This window comes from Dendrobates tinctorius, unplaced genomic scaffold (assembly GCF_039654945.1).
Source record: "Dendrobates tinctorius isolate UK_male_01 unplaced genomic scaffold, ASM3965494v1 ptg000058l, whole genome shotgun sequence".
NCBI classification, from domain to species: Eukaryota; Metazoa; Chordata; class Amphibia; order Anura; family Dendrobatidae; genus Dendrobates; species Dendrobates tinctorius.
In genome coordinates, this window is record NW_027361726.1 from 6877184 (window position 1) to 6894265 (window position 17082).

Here is a 17082-nt window from a genome sequence, read left to right on the forward strand (position 1 = left end):
AGGCAGCAGGAGACTTGCCATCTCCACAGCAGGGGAACAGCTGGCAGTGCTGAACCCCACTAACACTTGAACGAATGTGTTTGGCTCTGTGGAGACGACACTTCTGAACACCAACTGACGCTGTTGGTGCCCAGGATTACGCATGCCGCATGCAGAGGCCAATGGGCAGCGGTTTTTATGGAGGTTGTGGACTACTACTGATTCTAACCATGCTCCACTTAGGCCTCTGGCTCCACTGTCTCTACTATTTACCCTGGCCTCCAACCCCGCCAGCTACATCTCTGAAGTGGCGTCAGCACAATCTACACTTGTTCCTGTGTTACTGGTGCTCAGTCCCATCAGTTGATCCCCTGATGTTTGTCCGGCAAGTTCGCCAGCTCTGTCCTCATTCCCACTACTGGTTATGGGAATGTGGACAGAGCAGGAGACCTTGCCGGACACACATCAGGGGATAAACTGATGGGACTGAGCCACAGGAACACAGGAACAAGTGTAGATTGTGCTGACGCCACTTCAGAGATGTAGATGGCGGGGTTGGAGGTCAGGGGAAATAGTAGAGACAGTGGAGCCAGAGACCTAAGTTGGGCACGGTTAAAAATCAGTAGTGGTTTGAATGTTGATGGAGCTGGTGACTCTGCCGTCCACACAGCAGGGGATCAGCTGGCATTACTGAACCCCAGTAACACAGGAGCTAGTGTGTTTCTCTGTGCAGACGACACATCTGAGCGACAACTGGCTGTGTTGAAGCACAGGGATTATAGTTCAGGTGGTAGAAAAATGAACACACCAGCAGACCTGGATACAGTTGCCAACCACTAATTTAGTCTGTAAGAGGAATGGCAAAGTCTTTGGAGATCCAGGCCTTGTTCATTTTCAGAAAAGTCAGCCGGTCAACATTATCGGAAGATAGTCGCGTGCGACGGTCTGTTAGTACACCACCTGCGGCACTAAAGACACGTTCCGATAATACACTGGCAGCAGGGCAAGCCAGCACCTCCAATGCATACTGGCTAAGCTCTGGCCATGTATCCAGCTTAGAGACCCAAAACTTGAAGGGGGAAGAGCCATCTGGGAGTACAGCGACAGGGCAAGACATGTAGTCTGACACCATCTGACGGAAGCGTTGCCTCCTGCTGACTCGAGGCGTCGCTGATGGTGTAGACAATTGTGGTGGACACACAAAACTTTGCCACATTTGGGCCATAGTGGTCTTGCCTTGTGCTGCGGCACTGCCTCTGCTCCCTCTTTGTGCAGAGTTTCCTCCACTGCCTCGACGCACAGAGCTGCTTTGTAAAGCACTTGCAACAATGCTGTCGGGTGGAATGGAAAACATTATGGACTGCACCAGTGACTCTTCGTACTCCCGCATTTTACGCTCCCGGTTCAACGTTGGTATGAGCCTTTGTACGCTGTCCCGGTAGCGAGGATCTAGGAGGGTGTACACCCAATAATCAGCCGAGACGAGAATGTGGGCGATGCGGCGGTCGTTTCTCAGGCACTGCAGCATGAAATCAACCATGTGCTGCAGACTCCCAACTGCCAAAGAACCGCTGTCCCCTGTTTGAGGCGTGACCTCGACCTGCTCTGCATCACCCCACCCTCGCTGTACATACTGAGTAGAGGTTTGTGTACCTCCCTCCTCTGGAGAGATGTCTTCCTCCTCCATCGACTCCTCCTCATCCTCCTCACAAAGTGTCCCCTGCCTAGGCCTTTGTGAGGAAACACGTAGCGCAGACTGTCCAGAAGCAGATGGCATTTGGGACTCCTCATCCTCCACCTCTTCTGAAACCTCATCCCTTAGTGCTTGCAGTGTTTGTTGAAGCAGGCAGATAAGGGGGACAGTCATGCTGACTAGTGCATCATCTGCACTCGCCATCCGCGTGGATTCATCGAAGGCACGCAAAACGAGGCAGATGTCCTTCATAGAGGCCCACTCAATGGTGCTGAAGTGTGAACGGCGCACAGTGCGACTTGTTTGCGCCTGATGCAGCTGGTACTCCATGACTGCTGCCTGCTGCTCACACAACCGCTCCAACATATGTAACGTTGAATTCCACCGGGTGGGTAGGTCACATATGATGCGATGTTCTGGAAGGCCAAATCGTCGCTGCAGAGCAGCGAGGCGCGATCTTGCCGTGCTGGAACGTCGCAAGTGAGCGCACTCTATGCGGACCTTGTGCAACAGTGCATCAAGATCCGGATAGTCCCTCAGAAAGCTCTGCACGACCAAGTTAAGAACATGTGCCAGACATGGGATGTGTGTGAGGTTGCCTAGGCCAAGAGCTGCCACCAGATTTCGGCCATTGTCACACACTACCAAGCCCGGCTGGAGATTCGCTGGCCCAAACCACACATCGCTCTCCAGCTTGATAGCATTCCAGAGCTCCTGCGCTGTGTGGCTTCGATTCCCCAAAGAAATTAATTTGAGTACAGCCTGTTGACGTTTGGCCACGGCTGTGCTCATATCGGTCGTAACAGGCTCCTGCTCTGCTGTTTCTGAGGAACTTGAGTAGGAGGAGGAGTCTATGTGTACAGACTGGAGTCCTGCAATCCGTGGCGTTGGAAGAACACGTACAGCGCCACTCTCCAGATCCGTACCCGGCTCCACAACATTGACCCAGTGGGCAGTGAGGGAAAGGTATCGTCCCTGTCCATGGTTACTGGTCCACGCATCGGTGGTCAGGTGGACCTTGCTACTAACGGCGTTTAGTAGCGCATGTTTTATTTTGCCCTCAACATGTTTCTGCAGGGCAGGGACGGCTCGCCTGCTGAAATAAAAGCGGCTGGGCACGTTGTATTGGGGGACTGCCAATGCCATTAAGTCCCGGAAGGTGTCAGTGTCCACCAGCCTGAATGACAGCATTTCAACTGCCAGAAGTTTGGCAATGCCAGCATTCAGAGACTGTGCTCGGGGATGGTTTGCCGAGTAAGGGCGCCTTTTATCCCATGCCTGTGCTACCGATGGCTGTGATGGATGGGAACGTGCTGTTATGGGTGGAATCTGACAGGGTCTCCGGACAACAGTGGCAGAGGTTCTTCCTTGGCGATCCTGTGAGGAAGCCGAACCAGCAGTGTGTGAGCTGGAGGAAGAGGGCCCAACACGAACTGAAGAGGTGGTAGGTGGTGCTGTACGTTGGCCTACGTCTTGAGGGTGTCTATGCAACTCCAACTCGTGCTTGGTGCGCACATGTTTCCACATATTTGTGGTATTGAGGTTGCTGACATTTCTCCCTCTTTTGACTCTCTGATGACACAGCTTGCATTTGACAAAGCAAATGTCATCTGCAACTGTGTCAAAAAAGGACCACGCACTGCAACTCTTGTGAGCGCCCGGTTTGCCTTTGGAAGGAGGAATGCTCCTAACGGGTGCCGAAGTGGAGGGTACAGGCAACCAAGTCTTCCCCCTCCCTCTGCCTCCTGTTTTGGCCGGTAGGGGAATCTCTTCCTCCGAGCTGCTCCCACCACCTTCCTGTTGCTCACGCCATGATGGGTCAAGGACCTCATCATCTTCCCTCCCCTCTTCAAACAGCTGCTTCTCCGGGGTTGTCTCGCCAGCACCGTACGCACCAGAAAGTGGCAACTGAGTCTCGTCATCATCTGATGCGTACTGAGGTGTGCTGACCATAGGCACTGGCCCACTCGCCTCTTCAGATTCAGAGGGACAAAGAAGTTGCGCATCACTGCATACTCCCTCTTCTTCACATTCAGGAATGCTGCTTGGCTGGCCCCCTCTTTCCAAGCCAACAGATTCCGAGAACAGAAGTAGAGATTGTGATGGCTCCTGTCCATGTCTCTCTGACTGCCTGGGCACTTTGGCAGGTGGTGAAGAGACAGATGGTTGCTCTTCGGTGCTCTGACCCTGAGAGGATGCGGAAGTAATTGAAGTCGATGCGTTAGCTGCCATCCATCCGACAACGGCTTCAATTTGTTCCTCCCGCAGCAGTGGGGTACGTTGAGGTCCTACAAAGCTGCGCATAAAGGACTGTTGCCTGCTAAAACTGGGGGATGCTGATCCACTGGTGCCCGCAGCAGGCCCAGAATCCCCACGTCCTCTACCTGTAGAATCCCCACGTCCTCTCCCTGCAGAATCCCCACGTCCTCTCCCTGCTGAAACTCCACGCCCACGCCCCCGCGCCTTACTCCCTGCCTTCTTCATCTTGCAAGACTGCTTAAGATAGGCAAAAAAGGACAAAGGGGGGCCTTAGTGTGCTTATTCCTGAACAGCTGGTTACAGGTACAAGAAACACTAATTTTATGAAGTGTGTGTGTGTGGACTAGACTTTAATAGGAGCTGATGTGGCCTACACAAGTTCAAAATGTAGTGTTTGGTGAACTTTTTATGTGGTTTCTTTGTTTGAAACAAACTCAAAGTATGAGAACAAAGAATTGAAACTGATAGTATCACCAACTTTTTGGAGCTATTACAATGCAGGCAGGTAACCTACAATGCAAAAGATGAGGCTCCAAAAAAATTGGGTAATACTAATCTGGCTGCGCCGGCAGGGCACAAGCCAGAAAAAAAGGCTCCTCTATCTACTCCTATATAGTGTTTGCAACCAACCAATGTTGATGGATACGGATGGATGCACACTAATAGGAGAAGAAAAAATGAGCTGCACTCAGAGACAAATATGTGTGAGGCAGTGACGCACGTTGAGCGTCCTACAACCAGACGTAGCTGCAGGACACTCTACTCAGCGTGAGCTGCACTCACACACAGTCAGAGACCTCTCAGACAGCCGTCAACAGTGCAGCTAAGTGGGCACTGGCACTGACAGGCTGCAGAAAGGCTCCGCTGTGTACTCCTATATAGTGTTTGCAACCACCGTAGATGGAGACGGATGGATGCACACTAATAGAAGAAAAAATGAGCTGCACTCAAATAAAAATATGTGTGAGGCAGTGACGCACGCTGAGCGTCCTACAGCCAGACGTAGCTGCAGGACACACTACTCAGCATGAGCTGCACTCACACACAGTCAGAGACCTCTCAGACAGCCGTGAACAGTGCAGCAAAGTGGACACTAGCACTGAAAGGCTGCAGAAAGGCTCCGCTGTCTACTACTAGTGTTTGCAACCAACGTATATGGATACGGATGGAAGCACACTAGATTGAAATTATTTAAAAAATGCAGCTCAAAAAATAAAAGATGTATGAGGCAGCAGTGATCACACTGGGTGGCCTACAGCCTGACGTGGCTGCAGGACCCACTCCACAGCGTGAGCTGCACTCACACAGCCCTTGCAGACAGCTGTGAAAACAGCGCTGCTAGGGAAAAGCAAGCTACAGTGGTGGTTTATGTAGCCTGGATAAAGCACAATATTGTTTTTAGAATCGCTATTTCTAACTGTCCCTCACAGTCTTCTACAGCAGCCTGTCCCTAACTGAATTCACAGCAGAGTGACCAGAAATGGCGGCTGCGGTGGCTTTTATAGTGCATCATGACATCATTTCGGCAGCCAATCACAGCCATGCCAATAGTTAACATGCCTACATGCCTAACAGGATGTGCCCACACTTCGGAGGATTCCCATTGGCTTAATCAAAGCAAGCAGGCTCATAGCATGATGGGAACTTCCTATTCCGATTCCGATCCCGGAATCCGATATGAAAAAAGTATCGGAATTAAGTATCGGAATTCCGATACCGCTGATATCGGCCGATACCCGATACTTGCGGTATCGGAATGCTCAACACTAGATACCACTCATTAGCAATAACAAAAGAAAGAGAAAAGAGTTCCAGCACCAGGCGTCCCTTCATTAAAATCTCCAATATTTTATTTTCATGTCAAGAAAAAAAAATCTTGCAGGGACGCAGCCCCTAAATGTTTAGAGACATGCCCGGAGACCTGCAGGGCACACGCAGGGACCCGGAAGCAACAGGAGGAGCAGACAGTGCGGGAAATGGGACGGGAGACCCAGGAGACCTGCTTCCCTGCCGGGCACCATGCCGAACCAAAGGACCCGAGGCCATAGGTGAGGACGAGGGCGCTACATAGGCTCTGTAAGAACATGCAGGTGAACTGTCTGGTATCAAGGGCGTATCATCCCCAAACCAATGGTTTGTGTGAGCGCTTCAACGGTACCCTTAAACAGATGCTAAAAATGCTGGTTGAGACACAAGGATGAGACTGGGAGCTGTACCTCCCACACCTGCTAGTAGCTTACCGAGAGGTTCCGCAGGCTTCGACAGGGTTTTCCCCCTTCGAGCTCCTGTATGGCAGGCGAGTCCGGGGACCCCTTGGTTTGGTAAGGGAATCCTGGGAAGAAGAGTTGAACCTTCAGAATTGTCCATTGTGGAGTATATAACTGCAATTAAAACAAAGTAACTTATAAAACAACTTGAACCCACATTGCAAATAGTATTGATTTAACAAATTCTACTGTTTTGCTTCCACAGCTCCTGCTCTAGACTATGTCTCTCCATGGCAACAAACACTGCATATTGTCATCTGGTATATGTCATGTGGTACTCTCTTTCTGGAGTCTCATGATATACTGAGTAAAAAAAATAACAAAAATTTTAAAAAAAGTACGGTAACTATAAAATACTAGAATAATTCTTGATCGACCTAGGTATTTTTACAACCTATGTAACTATGTAAAACTATGTAATATTCAAATATTAATATAGCAATATGTACAATCCACATCATACTGTATATTGTAATTTTTGAATTCCTTAGAAACAACCATTTACGACCCATTCAGCAGTAACCATCTCCGTGACCTGAGGGAAAACATTGAGTCTCATCAATTTAAACCACAAAAGTGTTATGTGTCCATGTAAATTACTAGCGGCAAGCATCTCCATGAATCATGCTTTCCTGGGTAGGTCCTGGATGTAGAAGCAGAAAACCACCAATGTGTAAACATGGGACAGAGATGCGGTTTACTGATGTCTTACATCTTTTTTTAAAAAAAATCTGACTTAGAAAAACAACATTGTAAAGATTGAATCTTCTCTATGGAAAGTATCATATAAGGGACTGAAATTATGCACTTTAAAAGATGAGGCAAAGATAAATGACTACAAACTTAAGGAAAGCTCCACTATTTTCACAACTGAAATGAATAAAACAATCAATCAATAAATAAGGCCACTATATTTCTTGTTTTATTTTGCACTGATATTGAATTACATGAATTCTCACGCTCCAATCACATCTGAAGTTGCATTGAAAATGCTGCTGGTTTTCTTTGACCAAAGAACATTGCATAGTAGGAAACTCGGAAGACAGTCACATAGTAATACTTAGAATGGGGTATACTCACACATGCTATCGCAAAGGTTTACCGTGATGTTTCCAAATTCATAGAAGAAACTGTGATGTTATAGAACTCAAAATAGATATAATAACCTTGGGTTAGTGGGAAGGGAAATTATTATTTTCTGAGGGTTACAGTTAGTGATTGATCAGTTACTTGAAGAGTTAGAATCAAGGTTAGTTCAGTTTAGGTATAATCAGCTAGAGAAGTACCGTAAGTTAGGCAGGGGTGTAATGATCACAGTCGCGGAGGGTGCGATTGCAACTGGACCAGTACGGGAGGGGTCGCACACCAACAGAAGAAGACAACACACCAGCACCAATTTTACCTGGATGTGCGTGCTCGGATGCACATTTAGCTGAAATGCACTACGGCGCAGAGACCAGGCCTGCAATAAACTCTGCGGGCCAATCAGAGATCAACAGCAGACGCCGACTTCCCCATGACTGGCAGCACATGATGTCACTACTATGCAATCGCACACCAAAGTCAGCTGCCGACTTCTGTGCTGACTATAGAGGAGGAGGCTGGATGTTGCAGGTGTAGTGGATGGTACCAATAATAATTTGCTTATTTTTAAACTGTGCTGGGGAAGAACAAAGGGGTTGAGGATGGGGGCATTATGCCAGCAAGGGACACAGAATGGGGGACATTGGTATAGGATGGTGCCAAACATGGGGGACATTATTACTGGAAGGAGGTGGAATGTGACATTAATACTGCAAGTTGCCCAGAATGGGGGACATTAACCCCTTCACCCCCAAGGGTGGTTTGCACGTTCATGACCGGGCCAATTTTTACAATTCTGACCACTGTACCTTTATGAGGTCATAACTCTGGAACGCTTCCATGGATCCTGGTGATTCTGACATTGTTTTCTCGTGACATATTGTACTTCATGTTAGTGGTAAAATTTCATTCAAATAACTTGCATTTATTTGTGAGAAAAACGGAAATTTGGCGAAAATTTTGAAAATTTCGCAATTTTCCAACTTTGAATTTTTTTGCCCTTAAATCACAGAGATACGGCACACAAAAAACTTGATAACTAACATTTCCCACATGTTTACTTTACATCAGCACAATCTTGGAACCAAAATTTTTTTTTGTTAGGAAGTTATAAGGGTTAAAAGTTGACCAGCGATTTCTCATTTTTACAACAACATTTTATTTTTAGGACCACATCACATTTGAAGCCACTTTGAGGGGTCTATATGATAGAAAATACCCAAAAGTGACACCATTCTAAAAACTGCACCCCTTAAGGTGCTCAAAACCACATTCAAGAAGTTTATTAACCCTTTAGGTGCATCACAGGAATTTTTTTGAATATTTAAAAAAAAATGAACATCTAACTTTTTTTCATAAAAAAATTATTCAGGTTCAATTTTTTTTATTTTACCAAGGGTAACAGGAGAAATTGAACTGCAAAAGTTATTGTGCAATTTGTCCTGAGTATGCAGATACCTGATATGTGGGGGGGAATGACTGTTTCGGTGCATGGCAGAGCTCAGAATGGAAGGAGCGCCGTTTGACTTTTTCAATGCAAAATTGGCTGGAATTCAGATTGGACGCCATGTCACGTTTGGAGAGTCCCTGATGTACCTAAACAGTGGAAACCCCCTACAAGTGACCCCATTTTGGAAACTAGACCCCCCAAGGAACTTATCTAGATATGTGGTGAGAACTTTGAACCCACAAGGGCTTTACAGAAGTTTATAACGTACAGCGGTACAATTAAAAAAATCATATTTTTTCCACAAAAATGATCTTTTCACCCAAATTTTTATTTTCCCAAGGGTAACAGGACCCTAAAAGTTATTGTGCAATTTGTCCTGAGTACGCTGATACCCCACATGTGGGGGTAAACCACTATTTGGGCGCATGGCAGAGCTCGGAAGGGAAGCAGCGCCATTTGACGTTTTTGGCTGGAATTGAGATCGGACACCATGTCGCGTTTGGAAAACCCCTGATGTACCAAAACTGTGGAAACCCCCCGCAAATGACACCATTTTGGAAACTAGATCCCCTAAGGAACTTATCTAGATGTGTGGTGAGAACTTTGAACCCCCATGGGCTTCACAGAAGTTTATAACATAAAGCCATACAATTAAAAAATCATATTTTTTCCACAAAAATGATCTTTTCACCCTCAATTCTTAATTTTCCAAGGGTAACAGGACCCTAAAAGTTATTGTGCAATTTGTCCTGAGTACGCTGATACCCCACATGTGGGGGTAAACCACTATTTGGGCGCATGGCAGAGCTCGGAAGGGAAGCAGTGCCATTTGACGTTTTTGGATGGAATTGAGATCGGACACCATGTCGCGTTTGGAAAACTCCTGATGTACCAAAACAGTGGAAACCCCCACAAATGACACCATTTTGGAAACTAGACCCCCTAAGGAACTTATCTAGATGTGTGGTGAGAACTTTGAACCCCCATGGGCTTCAAAGAAGTTTATAACATAAAGCCATACAATTAAAAAATCATATTTTTTCCACAAAAATGATCTTTTCACCCTCAATTCTTATTTTTCCAAGGGTAACAGGACCCTAAAAGTTATTGTGCAATTTGTCCTGAGTACGCTGATACCCCACATGTGGGGGTAAACCACTATTTGGGCGCATGGCAGAGCTCGGAAGGGAAGCAGCGCCATTTGACGTTTTTGGCTGGAATTGAGATCGGACACCATGTCGCGTTTGGAAAACTCCTGATGTACCAAAACAGTTGAACCCCCCCACAAATGACACCATTTTGGAAACTAGACCCCCTAAGGAACTTATCTAGATGTGTGGTGAGCACTTTGACCCCCCCAGTGCTTCACAGAAGTTTACAACGCCCGGGCGTGAAAATAAAAAATTCGTATTTTTTCCACAAACATGATCTTTTAGTCACCATTTTTTTATTTTCCCAAGGGTACCAGGAGAAATTGGACCCCAAAAGTTGTTGTCCAATTTGTCCTGAGTATGCTGATACCCCATACGTGGGAGAAAACTACTGTATGGGCACACGTCGGGGCTCGGAAGGGAAGTAGTGACGTTTTGGAATGCAGACTTTGATGGAATGGTCTGCGGGTGTCATGTTGCCTTTGGAGAGCCCCTAATGTACCTAAACAGTGGAAACCCCCCACAAATGACACCATTTTGTAAACTAGATCCCCCAAGGAACTTATCTAGATTTGTGGTGAGCGCTTTGAACCCCCAAGGGCTTCACAGAAGTTTATAATGCCCGGACATGAAAATAAAAAAATCGTATTTTTTTCCACAAACATGATCAATTAGTCCCCAATTTTTTCATTTTCCCAAGGGTAACAGGAGAAATTGGACCCCCAAAAATTGTTGTCCAATTTGTCCTGAGTACGCTGACACCCCATATGTGGGAGAAAACTACTGTATGGACACACGTCGGGGCTCGGAAGGGAAGCAGTGACGTTTTGGAATGCAGACTTTGATGGAATGGTCTGTGGGTGTCATGTGCGTTTGGAGAGCCCCTGATGTACCTAAACTATTGAAACTCCCCACAAGTGACCCCATTTTGGACACTAGACCCCCCACGGAACTTATCTAGATGTGTGGTGAGCACTTTGAACCCCCAAGTGCTTCACAGAACTCGGACGTGAAAATAAAAAAATAATTTTTTTCCACAAAAATGATATTTTTGCCCCCAATTTTTTATTTTCCTAAGGGTAACAGGAGAAATTGGACCCCAAAAATTGTTTTGGAATTTGTCCTGAGTAGGCTGATACCCTACATGTGGGGGTAAAACACTGTTTGGGCGCATAGCAGAGCTTGGAAGGGAAGGAGCACCATTTGACTTTTTCAACTCAGAATTGGCTGGAATTGAGATCAGACGCCTTGTTGCATTTGGAGAGCCCCTGATGTGCCCAAACAGTGGAAACCCCCAATTCTAACTCCAACCCGAACCCCAACACGCCCCTAACCCTAACCCTAGCCCTAACCCTAGCCCTAACCCTAACCCTAGCCCTAACCCTAGCCCTAACCCTAACCCTACCCTAGCCCTAACCCTACCCCAACACACCCCTAGCCCTAACCCTAACCCTAATGGAAAAATGGAAATAAATACATTTTTTTTATTTTATTATTTTTACCTAACTAAGGGGGTGATAACGGGGGGTTTGATTTACTATTTATGGCGGTTTTTATGTTTGGCGGCTGTCGCACGCTAAAAGACGCTTTTTATTGTAAAAATAGTTTTTGCATCACCACATATTGAGAGCTATAATTTTTCCGTATTTTGACCCACCGAGTCATGTGAGGTCTTATTTTTTGCGGGACGAGTTGTCGTTTTTATTGGTACCATTTTCGGGCACGTGGAATTTTTTAATCGCTTTTTATTCCGATTTTTGGGACGCAGAATGAACAAAAACCAGCGTTTCATGAATTTCTTTTGTGGGGGTGCGTTTACACCGTTCCGCGTGCGGTAAAATTGATAAAGCAGTTTCATTCTTCGGGTCAGTACGGTTACAGCGATACCTCATTTAGGTCTTTTTTTATGTTTTTGTCGGTTTTATGCAATGAAAACTATTTTATATAAAAAATAATTATTTTTGCATCGCTTTATTCTGCGAGCTATAACTTTTTTATTTTTTCGCTGATGATGCGGTGTGGTGGCTCGTTTTTTGCGGGACAAGATGACGTTTTCAGCGGTACCATGGATATTTATATGCGTCTTTTTGATCGCGCGTTATTACACTTTTTGTTTGGCGGTATGATAATAAATCATTATTTTTGCTTCGTTTTTTATTTTTATTTTTTAAGGGGTTCGCTAAAGGGGTTAACTAATGGGACAGTTTTATATGGCGGGTCGTTACGGACGCGGCGATACCTAATATGTGTACTTGTTTGTTTTTTTATTATTTCAAAAAATGGATTTATTGGGGGAATATTTTTTTTTTTTTCTAATATATTTGGCGATTTTTTAAAATTATTTTTACACTTTTTTTTATTTTTTTTTTACTTTATTAAATAGTCCCAGGTGGGACATCACTGTCCTGTGACAGATCGCTGATCTGTCACATCACAGATCACTGTGACAGATCAGCGATCTGACACAGGCACTGCAGAAGGCTTCCTCATGCCTGCGCTTTGCAGGCACTGAGGAAGCCAGCTTCCTCAGGCCCCCGAAGGCCCCCGTCGCCATCTTGGATTCGGGGGCCTGGAGGAAAGGAGCCCCCCGCAGCAGCGCTGCACATTGCGCTGCCGTGGGGGGCTCAGGGAAGCACGGAGGGAGCCCCCTCCCTGCCGATGCTTCCCTTTAACCCCCGGTACACCGCGATCGTGTTTGATCGCGGTGTGCAAGGGGTTATCGTGTCGGGGGCGGCCCGTGACCGCCCCTGACACATTGTGCCGGGTGTCAGCTGTGATAATCAGCTGACACCCGGCCTCGATCAGCGGCGCTCACCACGTGGGCGCCGCTGATCACGGTAGACGTACTATCCCGTCCACGGTCATACAGGCCCGGGTACCGTGGACGGGATAGTACGTCGGATGTCAGGAAGGGGTTAAACCCCTTCATGACCAAGCCTATTTTGACCTTAATGACCAGGCCATTTTTTGCAATTCTGACCAGTGTCCCTTTATGAGGTAATAACTCAGGAATGCTTCAACTGATCCTAGCAATTCTGAAAATGTTTTTTCATGACATATTGGGCTTCATGTTAGTTGCAAATTTAGGTCGATAATTTTTGCATTTATTTGTGAAAAAAAAGGAAAATTTTGAAAATTTTGCAATTTTCAAATTTTGAATTTCTTTTCTGTTAAACCAGAGGGGTATGTGACACAAAATAGTTCCTAAATAACATTTCCCACATGTCTACTTTACATCAGCACAACTTTGGAAACAACATTTTTTTTGTTAGGGAGTTATAAGGGTTAAAAGTTGACCAGCGATTTCTCATTTTTACAACAAAATTTACAAAACCATTTTTTAGGGACCACCTCACATTTGAAGTCACTTTGAGGGGTCTATATGGCAGAAAATACCCAAAAGTGACACCATTCTAAAAACTGCACCCCTCAAGCTACTCAAAACTACATTCAAGAAGATTATTAACCCTTCAGGTGCTTCACAGGAACTAAAGCAACGTGGAAGGAAAAAATGGACGTTTTAATTTTTCCAACAAAAATTTTCTTTTACCATCAATTTTTTCATTTTCACGTGGGTAACAGAATAAAATGGATCATAAAATTTGTTGGGCAATTTCTCCTGAGTACATCGATACCTCATATGAGGTCATAAACCACTGTTTGGGTGCACAGCAGGGCTCAGAAGGGAAGGAGCGCCATTTGACTTTTTGAATGGAAAATATGCTGGAATATTTAGCGTTTGCTATGTCGCGTTTGGAGAGCTCCTGTGCGCCTAAACTTTGGAGCTCCCCCACAAGTGACCCCATTTTGGAAACTAGACCCTCCAAGGAACTTTTCTAGATGCATAATGAGCAATTTGAACCCCCAGGTGCTTCACAAATTGATCCGTAATAAAAAAGTACTTTTTTTCACAAACATTTTCTTTTAACCTCAGTTTTTTCATTTTCACATGGGCAACAGGATAAAATGGATCCTAAAATTTGTTGAGCAATTTCTCCTAAGTGCACCGATACCTCATATGTGGTCATAAACCACTGTTTGTGCGCGCGGCAGGGCTCAGAAGGGAAGGCGCGCCATTTGACTTTTTGAATGGAAAATATGCTGGAATATTTAGCGGTTGCCATGTCGCCTTTGGAGAGCCCCTGTGTGCCTAAACATTGGAGTTCCCCTACAAATGACCCCATTTTGGAAACTAGACCCTCCAAGGAACTTATCTAGATGCATAATGAGCGATTTGAACCCCAGGTGCTTCACAAATTGATCCGTAAAAAAAAAAAGTACTTTTTTTCACAAAAATGTTCTTTTAGCCTCAGTTTTTCCATTTTCACATGGGCAACAGGATAAAATGGATCCTAAGATTTGTTAGTCAATTTCTCCTGAGTACACCGATGCCTCATATGTGGTCATAAACCACTGTTTGGGCGCACGGCAGGGCCCGGAAAGGAAGGAGCGCCATTTGACATTTTGAATGGAAAATTAGCTCCAATCGTTAGCGGACACCATGTCGTGTTTGGAGAGCTCCTGTGTGCCTAAACATTGGAGCTCCCCCACAAGTGACCCCATTTTGGAAACTAGACCCCCTAAGGAGCTTATCTAGATGTGTGGTGAGCACTCTGAACCCCCAAGTGCTTCACAGAAGTTTATAACGCAGAACCGTGAAAATAAAAAATATTTTTTTTCCCTCAAAAAATGATTGTTAGCCCACTATTCTTTATTTTCACAAGGGTAATAAGATAAATTGGACCAGAAAAGTTGTTGTCCAGTTTGTCCTGAGTACGCTGGTACCCCATAAGTGGGGGGACCACTGTTTGGGCCCATGTTGGGGCTCGGAAGGGAAGTAGTGACGTTTTGAAATGTCGACTTGATGGAATGGTCTGCGGGCGTCATGTTATGTTTGCAGAGCCCCTGATGTACCAAAACAGTGGAAACCCCCACAAATGACCCCATTTTGGAAACTAGACCCCCTAAGGAGATTATCTAGATGTGTGGTGAGCACTCTGAACCCCCAAGTGCTTCACAGAAGTTTATAACGCAGAACCGTGAAAATAAAAAATAATTTTTTTCTCCACAAAAATTATTTTTTAGCCCCCAATTTTTAATTTCCCCAAGGGTAACAGGAGAAATTAGACCCCAAAAGTTCTTGTGCAATTTCTCCTGAGTACACTGATACCCCATATGTGGGGGTAAACCACTGTTTGGGCACACGTCGGGGCTCAGAATAGAGGCAGCACTATTCGACTTTTTTGAACGCAAAATTGGCTGGAAAAAATGGTGGCGCCATGTCATGTTTGGAGACCCCCTGATGTGCCTAAACAGTGGAAACCCCTCAATTCTATCTCCAACCCTAACCTAACCCAAACACACCCCTAACCCTAATCCCAACCCTAATCATAACCCCAACACACCCCTAACCCTAATACCAACTCTAACCCTAATCACAAACCTAACCCTAATCCCTAGCCCTAACCCTAGCCCTAACCCTAACTCTAACCCTAACCCTAGCCCTAGCCCTAACCCTAGCCCTAACCCTAGCCCTTGCCCTAACCCTAACCCTAGCCCTATTTCTAACCCTTACCCTATTTCTAACCCTAATTGAAAAATAAAAATATTTTATTATTTCTCCCTATGGGGGGTGATAAGGGGGGCGGTGATTTACTTTTTTTAATTTTGATCACTGTGAGAGTTTATCACAGGGATCAAAATTAAAAAAAAGAATCTGCCGCCGGGAAATGCCGGCCGGCGCACTGCACATGCACATTTTCCAAGATGGCGGCGCCCATGGACCGGGACGGCCGGACGGCAGGAAACCCAGGGGTGGTTAGTGAGTATCGTGGGGGGGATTGGAAGGTGGGAGGGAGAGGGCAGATTGTGACAGCTGCGGCCGATCGCCGCCGTCAGTCGGTGGCGGCACCCGATCGGTGCCGTCAGTCGGCAGGGGGGTTAACTTAGTGTCTCCAGCCATGTCCGATGCTATTTCAGCATTGGCCATGGCTGGATTGCAATATTTCATCAATTTTCATTGATGAAATAATACTCTCGCTCTGATTGGCTGTTTCACTTTTAATAGCCAATCAGAGCGATCGTAGCCACGTGGGGGCAAAGCCACGCTCCCTGTGGTGAAGAACAAAGCCCCCTGTATCTGCGGGCCGGGTGACCTTTCAGTGACCCCGGTCACCCGACCCGCAGGGGGGCTTTAAAGTCATGATGCCACATAGGCGTCCCTGGTCAGATTGGCACCAGTTTTCATGTGGCGTCATTGGTCGGGAAGGGGTTAAAGAGAGGGGCCAAGTTGGGGGACATTATTATATGCTGGGCTAAATATGCATGTCTTTATAGTATCTAGAATGCTGCAAGGACCCATACATCTGACCAACATTCAGGTGGTTGGTCCCATCCGCTGTCGGGTTCTTGCAGCGGCTCAGCAGGGATCCAGAGCCTCACATTCTGCGGTCTCCCATTGTCCATCGACCGCAGAGGAGATTGCTCAGCAGTCTCGGCGTCCCAGATGCTCTGCCCAGACCTGCTCTGTGGGTCTGGTTGTTGCTGCCACCTTTGGGTCAGCAATGGCAATGCAGGCTGCTCAGCAGCAAATCGCTCCAGAGGCTAAGTCCCTCCGTCGCTCTACTGGGCATGCTCACAAGACGATCTCCCTTTGGAGATCGGGAGTCACAAGCTCAGGTCCTTCTCCTGATCTGATTGGTCCATCTCAGAGATCTGGAAGGTCCCGGAGGCGCATGGCTATAAAAGGTCCGCATGGCCGCTTTGCCATGCGCTAGTATAGTCTCTAGTTGCTACTGTGTGAATGATGATGGATGCATGAACCTTCGAATGACTCACTAAGATCCCCTTCCTCTGATATTACGAGTGTGTATAGGGACTTAGATTTAGAGTCTGCGCCAGCCAGTGGCAAGCTACAAGCCACATCAGCATCCTCCACAGTGCTAGCATCCGACAGTGCGCCTGCTATCGGGCATTGTTGATTAGCAGCAGTGTCTATCACCGCGCTGCAGTCTGCAGCTCCTATTGGTGTCTGCAGTTGCGACGCCGCACGCACGGTAGGTCTAGATGGACTCTGACCCTCTGCCTAGGGCCCAGCTCCTGTGACCATATACCGTGCGTGCACTTCAATGAGACCTATGAGTCCAACAGGCTCAACATTTATGTTATTACCTTAGGCGTCTCTGTGAAGCTAACAGAGTA